This window comes from Sus scrofa, chromosome 13, assembly GCF_000003025.6.
Source record: "Sus scrofa isolate TJ Tabasco breed Duroc chromosome 13, Sscrofa11.1, whole genome shotgun sequence".
NCBI lineage: Eukaryota > Metazoa > Chordata > Mammalia > Artiodactyla > Suidae > Sus > Sus scrofa.
The window spans coordinates 60,652,275-60,670,174 of record NC_010455.5 but is presented as its reverse complement, the minus strand read 5'-3'; the positions used below and the strand labels follow the sequence as shown (position 1 = coordinate 60,670,174).

Below are 17,900 nucleotides of genomic sequence, written 5' to 3'. Positions count from 1 at the left end.
ATCATAGTCCTTCCACTTAATTATACTTTTATAACATCTTTAGTCTCTAACCAATTTCAGTCCATTTGTGTTCAGCTGCATAAGGTAGGTAGAGCAGGTGAATTTGTTTCCATTTAGTAGAAGAGAAATTTTGGGGCTTGCTTAACATTTCATGACAGATCAGTCTTTGGACCCCAGGCTTTCTAACTTCCCTGTATTATATTATGTAGCTGTTCAGCATTGTAAATATCATCTAGTCTAACTTAATTTAACAGAGAAAAATTAGTCCTAGAGAGATGAAGTGAATTTCCAAGCAAATTTCCCAAACAAGATGCAGAAGAAGCTAAACTAGTAAATGTGGTTTCTAGGTTCTTGTATTTCTATTTTTAGGTGTTAGTTTACCTGAATTTAATAGTGATGATTACATTTTCTTCTGATTCTGGATTGTATAAGCCCTTGGTACTTTTGTTTTAGTGTTTTAAATATATATTGTGATTTGGGTAATGCATATTTTGCCTCATCAGCTGGGTTGTTTAATGGCCCTTATTCCTGTGTTCTCTGTATTTAAAATCTCAGCCTTCTTGTGTTGTGGATCTTCTTAGAGGCAATTGGCATTAACTTCTACCAAGGGATACATTGATTGCGTCCCATATTGAGCTTTATTTCAGACATTTGCAAATTTCAATTTTATACACTTTCATGTTTGGGCAGTTTATGTGTTGGTTTGTTGGTTTTCTGGGAGAAGAAGAAGGGAAGGAATTATTAATTCCAACATCAAATCATTGAGGCATCATCTATTTTTTTTCTTTTTTAGGCCTACAACTGCAGCTTATGGAAGTTCTAGGGGTCAAATAAGAGCTATAGCTGCCAGCCTAAGCCACAGCCACAGCAACGTGGGATCTGAGCCACATCTGCAACCTACACCACAGCTCATGGCAAACCCAGATCCCCAAACTGCTGAGCAAAGCCAGGGATTGAACCCACATCCTCATGGATACTAGTCAGATTCATTCTGATGTGCCACAATGGGAACTCTCATCATCTATTTTTGTAGGAAGAGTGTACAACATAACATCAAAATAATATTTCTGTCCCTTTTTGGGCTTTGTATCAAATCAGCTGCATGCCTAATATTTTGTAGTTCTTTACTTAAAAATAAATTTAAAACACAAAGGAGAATAAAAAACACAAATCACCTTAGCATTGTTTTTTCTGAATGTTGCCATAGGACTTCAGTCTTATCTAAGCTGGTTCTAAAGAAGTATAGAACATGGACATGGTTGAATGTCTGAAAGAATGCACTCTGTTTTACTTAGAGTTCCTGTCTTCATGAAGGGTTAGTCCTTCAAAGAGGAGTAGTAACAGCTTAACAAGACACATGGCTATCTCTAACATGCTAAGAATTTGGTGCCTCTTTGAGTAGATGTAATTACCTGTTTGTTGACTTAGAGGTGAACTTAAACACTATATAGATTAAGGGTAGAGAAAGACCACCACTGATAGCAGCTCCCAAACTGATCTTTATTGTCTGATCTCTGGCCCCCAAATTTATATTATTCACTTAGCAAAGTCAAAACCCTGAGCTTCTTGCATCTACTCTCATTGGAAGGCAATCATTTTTTTCTTTGTATTTTCTTCTTTTTCTTTCTTTCTTTTTTTTTTTTTTTTTTTGCAATTTAGAACATGATTCTCTATTTATTTATTTATTTATTTATTTATTTATATAATGATTTTTATTTTTTCCATTATAGCTGATTTACAGTGTTCTGTCAATTTTCTGCTACACAGCAAGGGGACCCAGTCACACATACATGTATACATTTTTTTCTGACATTATCATGCTCCAACACAAGTGATCAGACATAGTTCCCAGTGCTATACAGCAGGATCCCATTGCTTACCCATTCCAAAGCCTGTAGTTTGCATCTATTAACCCCAAAATCCCAATCCCTCCTACTCCCCCCCCCTCTGGCAACCACAAGTCTGCTCTCCATGTCCATGATTTTCTTTTCTGAGGAAAGGTTCATTTGTGCCATATATTAGATTCCATATATAAGTGAAATCATATGGTATTTGTCTTTCTCTTTTTCTGACTTATTTCACTTGTATGAGAATCTCTAGTTCCATTCATTTTGCTGCAAATGGCATTATTTTGTTCTTTTTTATAGCTGAGTGGTATTCCATTGTATATATATACCACATCTTTATTTTTATCTTTTATTTTTATTTAATTTTTGTCCTTTTCAAGGACTGCTCCTGTGGCATATGGAGGTTCCCAGGCTAAAGGTCTAATTGGAGCTGTAGCTGCCAGCCTATGCCAGAGCCACAGCAATGCAGGATCTGAGCTGCATCTGCAGCCTACACCACAGCTCATGGCAATGCTGGATCCTTAACCCACTGAGCAAGGCCAGGGATTGAACCCACAACCTCATGGTTCCTAGTCAGATTCATTAACCACTGAGCCATGACGGGAACTGCTGACCACATCTTCTTAATCCAATCATCTGTTGAGGGATCTTTAGGTTGTTTCCATGTCTTGGCTATTGTGACTAGAGCTGCAGTGAACATGTGGGTGCATGTGTCTTTTTCAAGGAAAATTTTTGTCCAGGCATATGCCCAAGAGTGGAATTGCTGGGTTATATGGTAGTTCTATGTATAGTTTTCTAAGGTACCTCCATACTGTTTTCCATAGTGTTGTACCAGATTTCATTGCTACCAACAGTACAGGAGGGTTCCCTTTTCTCCATAGCCCCTCCAGCATTTGTTATTTGTGGACTTATCAATGATGGCCATTCTGACTGGTGTGAGGTGGTACCTCAGAGTAGTTTTGATTTGCATTTCTCTAATAATCAATGGTGCTGAGCATTTTTTCATGTGCATGTTGGACATCTGTATATCTTTTTTGGAGAAATGTCTGTTCAGGTCTTTTGCCCGTTTTTCACTACTTGAATGGATTAAAAATTGAGCAAAGTATCAGGAAATAAGATTAACATTCAGAAATCAGTTGCATTTCTGTATACTGACAAAGGAATATTAGAAAAGGAATACAAAAATACAATACCTTCTAAAATTGCACCCCCAAAAAAACAAACACCTGGGAATAAGCCTGACCAAGGAGGTAAAAGACTTATATGCTGAGAGCTAGAAAACATTAATCAAGGAAATTAAAGAAGATGTAAAGAGATGGAAATATATCCCATGCTCCTGGGTTGGAAAAATGAATATTGTAAAAATGGCCATACTACCCAAAGCAATCTACAGATTCAATGCAATCCCTATTAAATTACCCATGACATTTTTCACAGAACTAGAACAAACAATCCAAAAAAGTATATGGAACCACAAAAGACCCAGAATTGCCAAAGCAATCCTGAGGAACAAAAACCAAGCAGCAGGCATAACTCTCCCAGACTTCAGTCAATATAACAAAGCCACAGTCATCAAAACAGTGCGGTACTGGTACCAAAACAGACATATAGACCAATGGAACAGAATAGAGAACCCAGAAATAAACCCAGACACTTATGGTCAATTAATCTTTGACAAAGGAGGCAAGAACATAAAATGGGAAAAAGACAATCTTTTCAACAAGTGGTACTGGGAAAACTGGACAGTCACATGTAAATCAGTGAAACTGGAACACATCTCACACCATGCACGAAAATAAACTCAAAATGGCTTAAAGACTTAAATGTAAGACAAGACACCATCAAATTTCTGGAAGAGAACATAGGCAAAACATTCTCTGATATCAGCCTTACAAATATTTTCTCAGGTCAGACCCCCACAGGCAACAGAAATAAAAGAAATATAAACCAATGGGACCTAATCAAACGGACAAGTTTTGCATAGCAAAAGAAACCAAAGAGAAACCAAAAAGACAAGTTACAGAATGGGAGAAAATAGTTTCAAATGATGCAATTGACAAGGGCTTAATCTCTATACAAACAACTTATACAACTCAACAGCAAAAAAGCCAACGACGGAATTGAAAAAGGGGCAAAAGACCCGAATAGACATTTTTCTTTGTATTTTCTATTTTAATGATCAAAGTATACCAAGTTACATAAATTTTTCTCATCTTAAACAAGAAACAACAGCAGCAACTACAACATATTGATCCTATATCACCCTTCATTTATGATTCCTATCACTCTGCTCTCTTTTTAGCAGAATTCTTAAAAAGAGTTGTCTGTTCGGTTTCCAGTTATTTTCCCATTCTCTTGAATTTACTTCATTTAGATATGGATAGTAGTCATTTTGGATGTGCCTTTGTTAGATCTCAAGGGCATCCAAAATAGTTTATTAAGTAATTGTTTCCAGATATATGCTTGTTTCCATAAGCATACATCTCCCTAATTGGAGTTCTGGTAAACACATGTTCCTCATCCCATTACATTTATAATAATTTAGTGTCACAAGGACAGTATTTCAGCTTCTCCTATTTGATGTTACTCAGATTACCTGAGTGCCTGGCCCATCTCTAATCTCTTTCTGAATCTGTTATATAGGGTATAAATCTATATTAAAATGCATAGCATAGATAGGCTAAGTCTATTTCTTGAATGAATCATTGAAGACACACAGTATAAAGCTTGTATTTCATTCACTTGGAGAATTGGGATGGTCTGTTGATACCTTTCCATTATTTTGAAAACAAGAAAAAAATGCAGGATTGGCATTTCTGGAGGAAAAAAGTCCTCTCCTCATCTTTAAATAAGGTAACCACATGCTATGTTTTCCCAAAATCTAGGGATCATCACTATAACTCCTTGTTTTTTGCAAGGTATGAAAAATATTAACAAAAATTATTTACAACCTCTAAAATAGTCTTGTAAGTTAATCAAGGCAAGGTGATCATATTCCCACTTTTAGAGTTGTTAATTGACCTCAAGCGAGGCTTTATGAATCAAAGGTAGTAGCATTATTATGCTCTGTGCTAAAGTCAGGAAGAAACTTATGTCTTCTACTTATCAATAAGCCCTGTTTGCTTCATCACCTTGCCTTGTTTTTGGAAAAGCTTTAGTTCTAACCATTCAAGCAATTTAAACATACACTGTTCTAGGGTTCTGTGTCTGAGAGAGTTCTGTTGCATGCAGATACTCTGCAGCAGGAATGAGTTATTTCCTCTGAGAAGACATCATTCCATTGGCTGCTGTTATGACCATTGAGTGGACAGTTGCCCAAAGGCAGGTCACAACCATGAGCTGATTCTCATTAGCTGATATTTTCTCTTTGACAAATTACAGCATTTTCTGAAATACATTCTCCTATGTAACCAATTCGGTAATAATTCTATTGGAACTTCTGGTTTGAAAAGAGCCTTGCCTTTGTGCAACTCCATTTTCCTGGACTTAACTGAGAGAATAATTAGGAGCAACTAGTGGGGAATTATGAATTTGCTCAGGCTCGTGGAAGAGCTGCCTCTTTTTCTTTAATGATTTCCCAAGGAAGTAGAGCAGGACCAGGTACCCAACAAATTTATCATTACTCTCTTTCCAAATAATACCAATTTAAAAAGTACCATTTCACAAAACTTTCCTTGAAAAAGACACATGCACCCACATGTTCACTGTAGCACTATTCACAATAGCCAAGACATGGAAACAACCTAAATGTCCATAGACAGATGAATGGATTAAGAAGATGTGGTATATATACATAATGGAATGCTACTCAGCCATAAGAAAGAACAAAATAATGCCATTTGCAGCAACATGGATGGAACTAGAAACTCTCATACTAAGTGAAATAGAAATAGAAAGACAAATACCATATGATAGCACCTTTATCTGGAATCTAATATATGGCACAAATGAACCTTTCTATAGAAAATAAATTTATGGACTTGGAGAACATTCTTGTGGTTGCCAAAGGGGAAGGGGAGGGAGTGGGATGGACTGGGAGTCTGGGGTTAATAGAAGCAAACTATAGCATTTGGAATGGATAAGCAATGAGATCCTGCTATATAACACTGGGAACTATATCTTGTCACTTGTGATGGAGCATGATAATGTGAGGAAAAGAATGTATACATGTATGTGTGACTGGGTCACTTTGCTGTACAGTAGATTTTTTTTTTTTTTGTCTTTTTGCTGTTTCTAGGGCCTCTCCCTAGGCATATGGAGCTTTCCAGGCTAGGGGTATAATCAGAGCTGTAGCCGCCGGCCTACACCACAGCCACAGCAACACAGGATCCAAGCTACGTCTGCAACCTACACCACAACTCACAGCAATGCCAGATCCTTAACCCACTGAGCAAGGCCAGGGATTGAACCTGCAACCTCATGGTTCCTAGTCGGATTCGTTAACCATTGAGCCATGACGGGAACTCCTGTACAGTAGAAAATTAACGGAACACTGTGAACCAATTACAATAAAAAAAATCATTTTAAAAAAGTACCATTTCCTCCATGAAGTGCTCTCTCTTTTTGAAATAGCAGTATATTCTTTATAAAAACTATTCATACTTAACAAAAAAATTCAAACGAGGGATAAAGTACTAGGAAGAAGACAAAAATCAACCTAATTACCACCACTTGGAGAAAACAAGTTAACCTTATGGTGAACATTCCACAAAATTAATTTCTAACTTCTTTCTTTTTGAAATGTCTTTTTGACCAAAGATGAGATCACACTTGTTCCTGGTGTATATTTATATGTCTTCTCTTTCCCATAGATTCTAAACTCTCTTTAAATAGAGAGATGGAGATGGTGCCTCATATATCTTAGGGCAGTGTCTAACAAATAATTGCATATTTGGGATGTTTTAAATAATATTTTGTAAAATATGAAAGTCAGAGATATAAATTCTACTCTAAGACCCTGATTTTGGATAGTCTGTGCTCTCCTTGGAGATGATTACAAATGGAAGCTCATGATAGCAGAAGACTGGGAGAATGAGATGAAGTCACAGGGCACGTAACTTTTTCTTTGTGTCTTCTGGGGGTTTCACAGTCGGATTGGGGTACAGCCCAAAGATGCCCTAGTGATAAGCTCTGTTCTGCTGATACATCCTCATAAGCCTAAATGAAACTCTTCACCATGGGCACTGAGCAGTGACAATCAGCATTTGGGATTTGATTGCTGAACTTTCAGTGCCTTCATTTTCCAGTGATTTTTCGTAATGTGTGTCTTGGCAAAGGACGGGGTATTAGCTCAAATGTCATGTTTAAAGGGTAGGCGGCCTGTCTGTGAGGTTCTAATTGTGTAGCTGCCAACAAAGTTTGAATTATAATTTTAATAACAAGGCAGTTTGCGATCTCTTAATCAAAAGTGAGGTGTTCAAGCAAAGCCACATCTCAGCAGATGGCCCTGGATTTCAGCCTTTTCAATCTGGGCACATTTATCCATGGGGTGTGCTTTGATCCAGCAGAAGGGCTCAGACCCAGGAGACACCTAGGTATTTTCTAAATAAACCTCTTAGCACTCTGCCTGATGGAGGAACTTTTAAATATATGGACCCCGCCAGGCAATGAGCCAGTCTGGTCATTTATCTGCTGGGCATTTATTACATAAAAAAGCGTTTAAAAAGACATAGATTTTATCATCTAAAATAGACTGACTTAACATAGCTTCTTTCAATTGCCCAAGAGGCCCTTTTCCATCTCTCATTTTTCTCTAGTGGCGTTATACCCATTTTCCCTAAGCAGAACATAATCTCTCTTTTTCTCTTTCGAACTTCTATTTATTAATAGTTCATAAAGGTATTGCACAATTAATATGAGAAATTGAGATTATTATTAAATAGTATTAGCAATTTAAAAATAGATATTTTATACTAATCTCTTTCACACCATAAGAGCACTGACCTGGGGAAAGCAGTGGTCTGAGGTTTACTAAAATTGAGGTCTTCTACTAAATAGCATCCTGCCTTGCTCTGCTCAATGAATGCTACTTTAGGCAAGTAACACAGATCTTTTCTGAACTTGTTTCTTTATCTACAAAATAGAAGAAGTAAAACATTGATAACTGAAGTCCACAGTCGAAGAGGCTTGGGCTCACTATTGTCTTGAAATACATGCTATAACTGGGATAAGCTCTTAAAGTGTATTACCTCACTGAGTCCTCACAACAACTCTTATGAGGTTAATCATTTTCATTCCCATTATACGGATGAGCACACTGAGGTAAGACAATAATTTGCTCAAGTTTATCAGCTAGAAAGTGGAAAAGTCTGGATTTTAACCCAAATAATTAAGCTTTTGAGTCCAAATTCTTTTTTTTTTTTTTTTTTGCCACTGTCATTGCATATGGAAGCTCCCCAGCCAGGGATCGAACCTGAGCTGCAGCTGCAACCTATGCCACAACTGCAGTAATACTGGATCCTTAACCCACTGAACCACAGTGGGAACTCTTGAATCCAAATTCTTAATGTCTATGTTACACTTCTCTGAAATACTTTGGGAAGGTCAAATTTGTATATGCGACTCCTCATTTACAAAACCAGTACTCTAAAAATCCTTGAGCTGGGAAGCCTTTAAAACATGTATACAAAACAATCAAGTACAAGTATGTGTTTTACAAATACATCCTTATTCCTGATATAATTTTTTTTTTCTTTTTGTGGGCCGCACTTGCAGCATATGGAGGGTCCCAGCATAGGGGTCTAATTGGAGCTGTAGCCGCCAGCCTATGCCACAGCCACAGCCACAGCAACACAAGGTCCAAGCTGTGACTGTGACCTACACCACAGCTCATGGCAATGCCAGATCCTTAACCCACTGAGTGAGGCCAGGGATCAAACTGGCAACCTCATGGTTCCTAGTTGGATTCATTTCTGCTGCGCCACAACAGGAACTCCTCCCTGTTATAAATTTAATGTATTTTATGTGTCTGCATCCTTAATGTTAAATCTATATTTTCCTTTCTTTTTATACCTTCGTTTGTGTTTATTAGAATGTAATGCCTATCAGAAGATTAATGAAAACCTGGATTTTTCCCAGTGTTTTTGATCCTATGTTGGATTTTGAAGCAGTGTATCCAGCTGTGCTTGACTCATTTTTTTTAAAAAAGGGAGTTGTTTAAAGTACTATCATGGGTCCATTTAATGGATAGTTATACCTCAATACATTTTTTTTAAGTATTTGAATATGTCCAGAAAATCTGAATTTAGGAGAGCATTGAAGAGATAATCTGGTAAGTACATCTCAACACTACCTTGGCTATACCTCAAGGGGCAGTGAAAAGCCGCTGATAAGATTGTTGTGGGTCATAGCCTACTAGACCCCCCTAGGGCATGCTGAAGAAATAATTGTGTAATCTTTTGGTATCCAGCTGTGGCCTTCATTACTAAAAACCTGAATTTTTAGAACAAAGCAAATGGAACATACATTCTGTGAAAGAACACCTGCAATGCTGTCAAAACTGGAAGGAGAGAATTTCAGTTTGTAACACTCACTGAATTATGGGAAAAGGTCCTCACCCTCTAGAAACACAGGACCCTTTGGGAGTGACTGCTCCATGGAGATGAATTAGATCCTGATTCCTTTATTTTGTAAATAGGGACACTGAAGTCTCTAGAGCAGTGTCATGCCCAGGGTTGCATGTGGATCATGAGCAGTCAGGGCAAGAACCCAGTGTTCTTTGAGGGCCTCTGCTTGTGAGGAAAACAACAAATGTGATTTGGAGAATGTACCCAAATTTGCCACACCTTCAGTTTCTCCATCTGTTTGTTCAAAGAGAAGGGGCTAGATCAGAAATGGCATATGTGGAGTTCCTGTCGTGGCTCAGTGGTTAACGAATCCAACTAGGAACCATGAGGCTGAGAGTTTGATCCCTGGCCTTGCTCAGTGGGTTAAGGATCTGGTGTTGCCGTGAGTTGTGGTGTAGGTTGCAGATGTGGCTTGGATCTGGCGTTGCTGTGGCTCTGGCGTAGGCCGGCGGCTATGGCTCTGATTAGACCCCTAGCCTGGAACCTCCGTATGCCATGGGAGAGGCCCTAGAAAAAGGCAAAACGACTTAAAAAAAAAAGAAAAGAAATGGTATATGCATGGCACTGTTGCTACCTGTCTCTTCTAGGGCCCAGCCTAGACGCCACAAATTGGTTACGGCTAGTATATAAAAATGATATGTTGAATATTTAAGGTATGTTAAATGTTCCAGTAAGCATATCAACATATATTATTTCATTAAATTCTCACAACCAACCTACGAGGTAGGTTTTATTTTCCTCATTTTAGAAATAAGTGAATTGATAGTTAGGAGATTTAGTAACTTGTCCAAGGTTGCCCCATCAGAGAACAGTGAAGCAAGGCTTTGATTTTTGGAAAGCTAACCCCAGAGCCCATATTCTTGTGTTCCACTCTATTGACAGGACAGCATATGAGCTTCTGTTGTTCCTTCCCTACACCCATTACTCATCAGACACTATTCTATCCCACTACATTCCAAAATGGCCTCAAAACCCTTGTTATAATGTTACTCCAGATGTCTAATACCAATCAATAAGACCAGAATGGGCTTATGAGATACCTTTTTGTTCTTCCTAGATTAGATGATCTCTTAGGACTCTTCTGGTTCCAAAATTCTAGTATGGGATTTTAAATATTAAAGGAAGGTATTAGATAACGATATTTATAAAACTGGAATGCTAAATATTTTGACTGGCCGAGCTTATGTCCTAAATGTTCCTATTTCTTGGACTGAGCTTGAACCCTATGATTAGAATAGGAATAACTGGAACAGGAGAAATTGTTCATTAGACATTTTGTGAGACCACTCGGAACTGCTTTGGGTTCCAGATGACAAAGAATATCAAATAGGAGATGATCATTCTTCCTGAGACTATAATAAACCCACACCACCAGGAGCGCCAAATGCAGAATATTTTGCAAAATATTGCTATGTTGGTGATAGACACCTTCTTCAGAGACTTCAAGAGATTATAGTAGTGCAAACTCTATATCCATGCTGGTTCTGCTATTGTTTAACCATGACAGTGTGCCAGTGATTCAACTTCTCTGTGCTCCAGTATCCTCTTATGTAAAATTGAGATATTCATAGTACCTACCTCAAATAGTTGTTTATGGATTAAATGAGTTGATATATGCAAATCACTTAGAACAGCGCCATAGAATAATAAGCACCGCAGAAGTATTGAGCACTTTATTACATTATATATTTTCAAAGGTTCTCTACCCTAATATAAAGAGCTCTAAATTATGGACCATTTCTGAAACTAACAAGACATAATATCATTACTTCTTTTATCAAGCTGATTTTTGTTATGATCTTTCATACGTGCATTGGTAGTTAACAGGGAGTTAGTTCACAGGTAGTTTAGCAAGCTTGGCCTATGCATTACCCTTGTGCACACCACCCAGTGTTTTCTTTGCCTAGAATTTCACATCCCTTCTATCTGCATGGTTTGGTTTTGGGGGGATATCCACAGATTTAACTTGTGTACCTGCTTAAACTGCTCATGGGAGCACTGCTCTGAGAAAGATTCAGAAGTCTTATTTGGGCTCAATGAGAAAATGTGATAGCACTTGCTGTAAATACCGGAGAGGGGAAAGCTTCACAATTGCTGTCAGGGTTGGCTACATAATTTGTGAGACCTAGAGCAAAAATGAAAATTTGGATACCCTTGTTCAAAAGCAGGAAAAAAGGTGTCATTCCTTACATGTAGTAAAATATAAAGTCTTTTCCTTTCCTCTATGGTTTCTGTTTGTCTCTTGATTTGTCATGGTATTTTTATTTGCTATTTAATATTGTTCTAAACAAAAGAAAATTAAAAACTTAAATGATTAGCAGGAATTTTGCCGTCCATTATTGTTCAATGACAGTTTTAAATGTATGTACAAAGAAAGGCATTTAACTTGTATGCAAAATCACCAAAATTACTCAATTTGTTTTTCATAGCTTTGTATGTATATTTTTCACTCTTATCAGAACAGTAAACATGCTGCACAAAACAAAGTCAGTTGTTATTACTTCACTTCTTGAGAAGGACACAATTTACTAACACTCTCTACCTTAGGCTTATTGATGAATGAGAAAGGACTAGAAGGAAAAGAAACAATGGTTAGCTCTGTCTTTCCTGTTTCTTCCCTGTCCTCATTTTCAGTATGAGTGGTTGGCTAATACAGGGAAGTAACCAAGTAAGAAAAGATATAGGGTTCATTGGTTTTTCGTGTTTCTTAGAATGCTTTTTTCTTTGTTCAAATCAAGATTTGGTTCAAATGAAAATTGTGGCCTCCTGGGGCTGTCTGCTCGCTTACTTAGTTTTAGTCGTAAATACTTACTTTGTACTTGTTTTGTGTGTCTCTGAACTTCCACACATTTTAATTCTTTGCTCATAAGGCAGCATGAATGCAATACACAAACAGAATGGCAAGAAATGGAGGTGGACACTTACATTGCGTATTACGAGTATTTCTTCTTCTTATGAACATTCTCCATTGTCCCAGCATGTTCACTTAAAAAATAAAAGTTCAAAGACAAAATTACTAAGAATTTCAAGACAGCATTAAAAACCAGTTTTTGGGCCTTTCTAATTGTAGGACCCTGTGTGATCACATAGGCCATATGTTCATGAAGCTGACCCTGCTTGCATTTGCTGGTCATAGCCTCTCTCCCCAGATGGGACCCTAAGTGTCAGCTCTTTCTAGGAAGACCATCATGACCATGACCCAATGTTGATCACTACTTTGGATTTCTGTAGAGTTCACATTTTTTTGCCTGTTACATCCCCTACTGCCTTCCCCCTTTTTTTTTTGGTACTAGTTATTTCTTTCTATGTATTCTTTTTCTTCACAACATTATCAGCTTCTTGAGTTGTAAGAGTGGCTCTATATATTAGGCAAGGTTGGCCTTGTTGAAGTTTGAATTATGATTCTATTATCTTGTTAAAATATAATACTCAGTAGCTCTCATTGTTAGTGCTATTATTATTATTCTCATAGAAGAGTTTAGAGGCTGAAATTGCATTGCCACAGTTCAAATTGTTTCTTTCCAGCTATGATCTCAAGCAAGATACATAATCATTATATCTTGATTTTCCTTATATTTTGTTACAAAAATTAATTGCCATAAGTCCTCTAAGAGTTAACGGTGCTGGTCACATGAGAAATAAATAAATCTAGCTATTCTTCTTATTGTTATTTTGTTACTATCATTGTTATTATTCATTTAATTCCCAAATGTATCATTATTACCATTTTCAAGTTGAAGAATGTGAGAGATGTTTAGAAGACACAGCCAGTCAGTAGAAGAATTCATCTCCAGAACGGTGCTGTCTTACATGGCAGGCATCAACCACACCCATTAATTAAACACTTGAAATGTGGCTGGTCTGAAATGAAATGTGGCATACGTATGAAGGACAGAATGGATTTTTAATACTTAATATGAAATAAAGGATGTAAAAATCTTGTGAATATTTTTATATGAATTACTTGTTGAAGATTAGTTTCATCCATGTTCCTTTTATTTTTAAAATAGAGTCATATTTTAAAAAGTAAGAAGAATAACTGTTCAATTACTGATATGGCTGGATTATATTACTATCAGCACTGCTTAAGAGGCTGTGGTTGTGGGGGCTAATGATTGGAGGTAAAGCCATCTTTAAGAATGCATTCCACTGAACAAGCTAAGATAGCTGTTTAAATTCCTTGCTCATCATAATCTTTAATTTTAATGACTACAGGAAGAAACTTTGGATTTTACTTATCAATGTAGAAAAAATTTTAAGCTGATAGTTGGTTTGCATCTCAGATGAATCTAATTCTCCTTGACGGGAAGCTAAGAGGCTTTGATGGCCCAAGGAAGAGGATAAACTTTAGAAATGGAAGATTTGAATCTCAGCTTCCTCATCTAGTTGTGTGACTTCAGGCAAACTATTTAGACTTTTGTTGTCTCAGTTTCTCTATCTGAAAAAAAAAAAAACAAAAAACAAAACGACGATATCTACTGAGCAGGATTTCTTTGCTCTCTAGAGATATTCTTCATGCTTCTTTAGCTTATTTTGCACTCCAGGAGGATGACCTATGAACTATTTCAATTTATTATCCTTGCCCACTGGTTTTAGGTTCAGTTTGGACAGTGGAAGTGGTCACCCTCTGGATGTCAAAACTCTGTGAGAGATGTTTGTGGATGGAGTTTTTTGGAGTGAACATAATATTTGTACTCCATGTTAGTGCCCATGGAGAGCATCCACTGTGGGTGAGGCTTTAGATAACCAGGTGGACAAGTTACCTATTCTGTGGATACTCTGCTTCTTGCTCAATGGGCTCCTGTATAAATGGCCATGGGGCCAGTAAGGGATTATTATTTATAGGCTTAAAAACATAGACTTCTTTCCAAAAGGCTAAGTGCTTACTATGCCTATGGCAGAGGCAATGCTGAATTCCTAGCTACGTGGGGATCATTTCCTAAAGAGAACAGCTAATTACTTCGTGACAGATTCATTATGTTGTACCTCTTATTACATGGAGAGGTCTTTGATTCTTCTCATAGGATAAAGACATATTTCATGTGTATATTTAATTAATTAATTATTTTTCTTTTCTTAGGGCCACACCTGTGGCATATGGAAGTTCCCAGGCTAGGGTTGAATTGGAGCTGTAGCTGCTAGCCTACGCCATAGCCACAGCAATGCAGGATCTGAGCTGCATCTGTGACCTACACCACAGCTCCCAGCAATGCCAGATCCTTAGCCCACTGAGTGAGGCCAGGGATCAAATCTACGTCCTTATGGGTGCTCATCAGGTTCGTTACCGCTGAGCCACAGCAGGAACTCCTCATATGTATATTTTCTTTTCTTGTTCTCTCTTTTACCATCATAGTGGTATCCAAATATCATCCCTGACCCACAATCACCTTCTCCCGCAAAACATATGCCATAGTCTGCTCATTTCCATGGAATTTATTGGTCTTATTATGTGCCACACAACCTAGAAGCAGTTACTTAACAGAATAGTGGAATGACTAGTACAATGAAAATATTCTACAAATTTGGTGTACTTCCTTCACGATGTTGTATATATGCCTCAAAACCAGTGGCCAGGATAGAGTATCATCTTCTGTAGCCAGAAAGCCTAGATCTTGGAACTGTTAAAGGAAAAAAATTTACTTACGATACTTGTTAAATATGGTAAGGAATACTTTATTTAAGAGAAACTTCTACAATGGGGTTTTGTATTAAGGGAGAGACATTAGAAAAGAACAAGGAAAAGTGGGAATTTATAGCCAAGAAGCGGGATTGGGATGAGTGGAAAGAAAATTACTAAGAGGAAGCATCATGAGTAAGGATGATTCTGGCCAAACTGATTTAACAGGATTCTTGCTGAAGGTAGGCCAATGACCTCCCGACATCACTTGGGGGATGATTGAGGATGAGAAACATGATTATATTTTGAGGATGATCAGATATGAAGGGTGGGCGATTAGGTTAAACTGAGTTAGTGGAGTTCCTGCTAAAAATGGACAACACAGAGATCAACATGGAAGCCCAAAAGTCAGGTCCTTGTGCAGAAGAGTATTCAGAGGACTCTGCCTGAAGTTTGGCCTAAGAGAGACTCTTTGTCAGAACCAAAGGTGGTGATGGGAGTAGATGGCCCTACAAATGACCAATAACCCACGGGAAGAACTTCTGCTTCATGTCCCATCGATCCTAATGTTTAAAGAAAGAATGCTCCCAAGTGGGACACAGTCATAGTTCCAGTGAACTGGAAGCTGAAACTGCCCTTGACCATAATGAGCTCCATGGATTATTGGACTGTCAGGTAGAAAAGATTTAACTCTACTCAGCAGTGTGACTGATGCAGATTACCAGGGAGTAATAGGTTGCTGTGAAACAACAGAGTGAGGAGGAGTATTTCTGGGACTGAAAGGATCCACAGCAGTATCTCTTGCCTAGTAATCCTGGTCACTGGACAGCGGCAGCAACCCAAAAAAGACAAACCTTCAAGAATTCAGATCCTTCAGGGATAGAGATTTGAATCACCTTATGAGTAAAGAACACCACTTGAGAAGCAGGCAGAGGGTAAAGAGAACATACAATAGTGGTGGAGAAAGGCTGGCTGCTTTGCTTGCCAATTTAGGCCTGATACTCAAATACAGAAGCTATAGGAACTGGTAAAAGTTATATATTATGTTGAATAGTTATCCCTCTATTTACTCTGATATATTTTTTGAAGAACACTGATGGTTGCTTATGTTTTGGGTTTCATTTGGTAAGATGACTAAAATTGACATCATCCTGTCTTGATTTGGCATCTTTTCATTTGGACTATCAAACAATGATTAGTATCTTAGTAACAAGGCTGCAAAGAACAAGGGGCTTTATTTGAGGTCTTAGGAACTGCAAAATGGAAGACAGAAATTGGGTAAAACTGAAAGAGTTTGTGAGAGAAAGATTCAGAAGCTTTAAAGGCAACAAGGTTGTTAAAGTTGTCTTGGAAGAATTATGATTGGCCTGATGCAAAAAGAAAATATTTGTCCTTAAGGGATAGGCTGTCATGGGTTATTTAATAAGGGTCTGATGAATATCTTGAGTTTCTGGAACAATGTATAGATATTCTAGATGCCTGCTTTAGACAGTGAGTGGTCAGTAGTTCAGATTTCACCCAATCTGAGACGTGCATTAAGTCCCACTTCCTCCATGGCCCCTGCCTTCATATTAAAGAGCTCCTTTAGCAATACCAATTATGTTTTGTTTTTTCTTTCATAACATTAAAAATAAGGGTAGATGAGGAGGAGGCAAAAAAGGGTAGTCTGTGCTAGCTAACTTCTTTCCTTCCCTCTTCCATCTGGATCCACATTTTACCCTTATTCACCTTACTTTGTGCCCATGCACTCACATAGGTTGCACCAATGGGACCCCATGCCCTCTGGTTCCAATTGTGTTCAATTAGTGGAGGGTGTAGTGTTGGGGGTACAAGTGAAATATCAGAGAGTATACAGACAGTGAGTTCAGAATATCTGTTCTCCTGGCTCTCTCTCTATGTATCACATGGGTTGACTGCTTCACTCCACGGAAAACTATAGTTCTTGTTGCCATTTGTTAGTTTCTTGGAGTTCCTGAGTGCTGCTTCTTGCCTCAAGTTACTGCAGCATTCCTTGTGAGATGACTTTAAATGCTGCGGGGACCCTTCCCAATGTGCCTTTCTTGCTGGGTTGTTTTAGATGATTGGAGATAATGAATGCAAATCACTCAGTACTATGACTAGCACTTGGTAGGCACTCAAAGTGATAATTTTTTTCCTCCCAAGTCCTTGAAAATTCTAAATTCAAATGATTGATTAAAGAATTAGCACTGTTTTAGGAACTAAGTGAGATAATGTATGTGGAGGTGCTTTGTAAAGTGTAAATCACTGTATAATGCAAGGTATACTTAGATTAGACTTCCTAAATCCTAAAAGTATTATTTTTTAAAAAACCAGTCATGTTTGTCTTACTGCAATCAGATGCAATTAAGTTTTTCTCAGACAAGGAGTAGGGTAGAAACTAACTGCAGATTTCCATGCTAATCTCATTGAATTAAAAACTTTGTTCATTTTCTTCAGGCTCTGAGTCTTTGGTTTTAGGTTTCCCATTCCCATTTCCTTTTCTTTCCAGCTCAGCGAAGCCTAAGTGTCAAGTTGAGCAGACGGAGAAGTAATTGCTTCTCTGTCTTATTGTGGGGAAAAAAGCAAAAAAGCAAGGAAGGAAAAGCACCTTGAAATTCTTGAACCTATTAAGTCTGTACTGTGGCTTTCTATAGTACTATCTGACACAGGAAGGAAAATGGTGAGGCTAGGCAAACAGGCGTTGATTTTCCTTCTGCTCTAGAACTTTAAATACCATTAATTGGAGTTACTAGGAGGACCTGAGGGAGAGGGCAAAAGCTGTATCATGGCCCATGCCTTTCTTTTTCATTCACATGTGGCAAGTGACAGTTGGGGTATCTCTTTCTCTGTGCTTGTATTTTCTATACCAGT

The 17,900-nt window shown here is 37.8% G+C and overlaps 1 long non-coding RNA gene across 2 annotated transcripts in view; it reads right to left on the bottom strand.

Moving 5' to 3' along the window:
* LOC110256477 overlaps positions 6,283-17,900 on the bottom strand; it is a 63,293-nt gene continuing 51,675 nt past the window's right edge. The window contains exons 1-3 of one of the 2 annotated variants that reach the window (XR_002338061.1): positions 13,137-14,555; positions 12,338-12,397; positions 6,283-7,919 (exon numbers count right to left, since the gene is read on the bottom strand). This is a non-coding gene — a long non-coding RNA (uncharacterized LOC110256477). Of the gene's footprint in view, positions 7,920-12,337; positions 12,398-13,136; positions 14,556-17,900 lie in introns of those variants that run through there. The other variant, XR_002338060.1, reaches the window with a different exon arrangement.